The sequence below is a fragment of the Lolium perenne genome, chromosome 1 (genome assembly GCF_019359855.2).
Source record: "Lolium perenne isolate Kyuss_39 chromosome 1, Kyuss_2.0, whole genome shotgun sequence".
NCBI lineage: Eukaryota > Viridiplantae > Streptophyta > Magnoliopsida > Poales > Poaceae > Lolium > Lolium perenne.
This window is the reverse complement of record NC_067244.2, coordinates 252,114,533-252,119,758: the sequence shown is the minus strand read 5'-3', so window position 1 is coordinate 252,119,758 and position 5,226 is coordinate 252,114,533.

Sequence of the window (5,226 nt, the reverse complement as noted above, 5' to 3'; positions counted from 1 at the left end):
CGACACTTCACCTTTATGGGCCTAGGGGAATGCATCTTGTACTCGTTTGCCAATTGCGGGGTTGCCGGAGTGACGAAACCTAAGCCCCGTTGGTATATCGATGCAGGAGGGATAGCAGGATCTCAGAGTTTAAGGCTGTGGTTAGATTTATCTTAATTACTTTCTTGTAGTTGCGGATGCTTGCAAGGGGTATAATCACAAGTATGTATTAGTCCTAGGAAGGGCGGTACATTAGCACAGGTTCACCCACACAACACTTATCAAAACAATGAAGATTAATTAGCCGTATGTAGCGAAAGCACTAGACTAAAATCCCGTGTGTCCTCGAGAATGTTTGGTCATTATAAGTAAACAAACCGGCTTGTCCTTTGTGCTAAAAAGGATTGGGCCACTCGCTGCAATTGTTACTCTCGCACTTTATTTACTCGTACTTTATTCATCTGTTACATCAAAACCCCCTGAATACTTGTCTGTGAGCATTTACAGTGAATCCTTCATCGAAACTGCTTGTCAACACCTTCTGCTCCTCGTTGGGTTCGACACTCTTATTTATCGAAGATACTACGATAGACCCCCTATACTTGTGGGTCATCAGATTGCGAGGTATGGTATAATAGGCATCTGGACTTAAGAATCCGGGTGTTGACAGTTATACAAGAGACTTACTAGGGACTCATTGTTGTTCACATAACACTCATGTATCAATGTTTCGGTTAATACAATTATAGCATGGTATGCAAACATTTATCATAAACACAAAGATATATAATAACCATTTTATTATTGCCTCTTGGGCATATCTCCAACACTTATATACTTGACTAGACTGAGAGAAAAACTAGATCAAAACCTACCGAATCAACAACGACAACAAACATAACTCAATCTAGTCCGGCTCTCTAGGTGTATGTAGCATGTCATTATCCTCACAACACCATGCTGTGGCCCAACTATCCGCTCTTGGAGTATACAACAATTGATCGGCAAAATTAAACTTATCAGTTTCCTAAAATTGAACATCTATCTATCTATCTATTATATACTAAAAGCAAAATACGGATGTTTAAAATAGAGACACCACATGCCGGAGAAAGAACCGCACAAAAGGTTCTACAATCAGGTTTTTATTGGCCGACTCTCTTCAAAGATGCAAGAAAGTTTATTTTATCTTGTGATGAATGCCAAAGGGTTGATAATATCTCCAGACGCAATGAAATGCCTATGAATTATACTCTTGTCATTGAACCGTTCGATTGTTGGGCATTTGCCTTCATGGGACCTTTTCCCTCTTCAGAAGGTAACACTCATATACTTGTTGCTGTTGATTATGTTACTAAATGGGTGGAAGCCATACCTACAAAAAGTGCTGATGGTGAGACCTCTTTAAGAATGCTTTTAGATATTATTTTTCCTAGATTTGGAGTTCCTAGATATATTATGACTGATGGAGGTTCTCATTTTATTCATGGTGGTTTTAGAAAAACTCTTGCTAAATATGGTATTAATCATAGAATTGCTTCCGCTTATCATCCTCAAACTAGTGGGCAAGTAGAATTATCAAATAGAGAGATTAAATCCATCTTGGAAAAGACTGTTAATAAAACTAGAAAGAATTGGGCTAGTAAATTGAAGGATGCACTATGGGCTTATAGAACTGCTTATAAAAATCCCATGGGAATGTCACCTTATAAAATGGTTTATGGAAAAGCTTGTCATTTACCTTTAGAACTAGAGCACAAAGCTTATTGGGCAGTTAGAGAATTAAATAAAGATCCTAAACTTGCCGGTAATAAGAGATTGCTGCAATTGAGTTCTCTAGATGAATGGAGAAGTGAAGCCTATGAAAACGCTAAACTCTTTAAAGAGAAAGTTAAAAAATGGCATGATAGAAGGATTATCAAAAGAGAATTTAATATTGGGGATAAAGTCCTATTGTATCGGTCTCGTCTCAGATTCTTTGCAGGGAAATTACTCTCGAAATGGGAAGGACCATATGTTGTTGAGGAGGTGTATCGTTCAGGAGCAATTAAAATTAGCTCTCTCCAAGGCAATGCCACACAAGTGGTGAATGGACAAAGACTCAAGCATTATATCTCAGGTGATTCTTACAATGTAGATGTTGATATTATTCAAGTGGAAACGCCGGAGGCCTTCATCAAAGGTCAAATGGACAGTCCGCCAGAACTCGACTTTGAATAGGTAACAGTACTGGTAATGAAAAGTTCGCAATTTACTTTTCGAACAATGTTTTTGCTGTTTTTGGAAAATATGAAAAATTACGAGATCGAAACGGAGTGGAGGAGACGCACGAGGGCGTGCCGCCATAGGCCGGCGCGGGCCCCAGCTAGGCCGCGCCGCCCTATGTGCTGGCCGCCTCGTCGCCCCTTTCCGACTCTGGTTCGACCTGGTACTTTCCTTTTGTCGTGAAATTTTTTGCTATATAATCCCCCGGACCCCTGGAGGTCCGTATATCGTTTTCTCGACGTGTTTTGTTTCGAGCTGTTTCTGCCAGGATTTGCTTCGGATCTAGAGCCATAATGTCTTCGTCGGAAACTCCGAAGGATAGCTCCTGCAAGGATGTTGACAACTTGTACATGGAGGAGCTGAGGATGCACCCCAAGGAGTTGACGCTCATCGAGGGAGAACTGCAGATCAAGGATGTCCAGGGTCCTAAAGGAGAAGGAAGCTGGGAAGGCAGGATGGAGAAGCTAGAACAAGAGGTCTTCAAATACAAGAAGATGGCTGAGCGTGAGGTGGATATCTTCCACAAGATTGTGTCTGAACTCATTGTTGAGCACGAGAAGGAAACTTCAAAGCTATGGGGCGACATCCTCTCACTTCACGACACCACCAACAAACTCCAAGCTCAACTCTATGACGTTCAGAATCAGAACTGTGAGTATGAAAACAGGTTTAAATACATAAGCCATGCTGCTAGTTTCAGGATTCCCGAGACCAAGATGTCGTTTCTTGATGGAGAGCCTCTTCCTTGGAAGTCTGATGACGGGAATTCATCACCATCATCACCGAAGGAGTAATTCATCATCGGTATTGGCATCCCCTTGGTTTGTTCCAAGCTTGGGGGAGTGCCGCGGTATCACATCATCACTACCTTTTACTTTTTACTATCAAGTAGTGTCATATCATGAGTAGGGAAGTTATCATATAAGATGGGTTGCAGTTTGGAAGTATCTCTCCTTTAGTTGGTTGTCTATGTATCCCTTGGTGTGAGTTATCGTTATGGAATATTAATGAGAAGTCTTATCATTTACATGTTGCACATCTTATTTTAGTTTGCAATCTCTATTATATGATTTATCTTGTCATTAGTATTGGTATCACTTTGGGAGCATTGAATAAATCTATTTGGTTTTGGCAAACTTAGCATTGGTCAATAGCAACAACACTTTGAGGTTTAAATAGAAAAGAGAAATACATGTAGTTGTTTCATTGTCTTTCTTTCTTGTTAGCTCATAGCTTATTATTCTGAAGTTAAAACTGTTTGTGCTTATAAGGAAGATGCATGATTATTTCTATCACATGTATATTTGTTTGTTTCCTTCAACTCTTATGCTTGCTAATTAACCTTGCTAGCCAAAGACCTGTACTGAGAGGGAATACTTCTCGTGCATCCAAACCTTAACCCAAACCTATGCCATTTGTGTCCACCATATCTACCTACTACATGGTATTTTCTGTCATTCCAAGTAAATACTTCGTGTGCTACCTTTAAATAATTCAAAATTTACTATCTCTTATTTGTGTCAATGTTTTATAGCTCATGAGGAAGTATGTGGTGTTTTATCTTTCAATCTTGTTGGGCAACTTTCACCAATGGACTAGTGGCTTCATCCGCTTATCCAATAATTTTGCAAAAAGAGCTGGCAATGGGATTCCCAGTCCCAAATTAATTAACCTAAATAGACACTCCTCCATGTTATGTGATTGATGGACGGCACCCGAAGGATTCGGTTAGCCATGGCTTGTGTAAGCAAAGGTTGGGGGGAGTGTCATCATAATAAAACTAAAATAAAAAGGCACTCCTTCATGGTATGAGATTGTTGGCAGGCACCCGAGGATTCGGTTAGCCATGGTTTGTGAAAGAAAGGTTGGAAGGAGTGCCACACAAAAATAAAAATAAAATGGGAGCCGCTCTTTGAATGTTGTCTGGCAAGGGGGTTAGAGTACCCGCTACCAGTCGTTGACAACAACAAACACCTCTCAAAATGTTACTTTTATTCTCTTTATATGATTTCAAAACTGAAAAAGCTCTAGCACATGATTTAATCCCTGCTTCCCTCTGCGAAGGGCCTGTCTTTTACTTTATGTTGAGTCAGTAAACCTATTTCCCTCCATCTCAAGCAAACATTTGAGTAGTTGTAATCAAACCATTATATTGTGATTTGCTTCATCATGTCTTTTATTCTTCCTTGTTCAGTACAAGTTTTATCTGAATGAATATAGCTTTGCAAGTTATCAATGATCATGAGGAGACTATTATGATTGAGTATGCAAGTTGTGTCATATAAACTTTAACATTAGAACGCTGCTCAATGAGATAAGTATAATCTGTTAATTGTTCTCTGACCAAGAACGAAGTTTGCCATCACCAACTATGATTTCTTATGCACCTTTATTTGTGATTACCTTATACTTGTTTCAAGTTGAGTTATATGGGGAAGTTGTTTACTAGAATGTCTTGTGTGAATGAATATGATGCTTCTTGTCCGTATTTTATTGATCGACTCTTCACTCCATAAACATGTGGTCCTGTTTGAGTTCAGTTTCGCTTGGGGACAAGCGAAGTCTAAGCTTGGGGGGAGTTGATACGTCCAATTTGCATCACTATTTTGTATCATAATTTGCTGTTATTCATTGATATATTTCATATTTGGACATAATACTTATGTTATTTCATCTATTTTGCATGTTTCATGATTATTGGAGGATCGAGCACCGGAGCCAGGATTCTGCTGGAAAAAGCACGTCAGAACGCAATATTTCGGAAGATCAACTGTTGAAGGAAATTATACCAAAAATCCTATTTTTCCGGATGACGAAGGAAGCCGTAAGGGGAGCCGAGGGGACCCAAGGTGGGCCCAGACCATAGGCCGGCGCGGCCCATGGCCTGGCCGCGCCGCCTGGTGAGGAGGGGGGCCCACAGCCCCTCTCGCCTCCTTTTCTTCGCGAAATCCTTCGTTCCGAAGACCTAAGCCACAGAGGGTA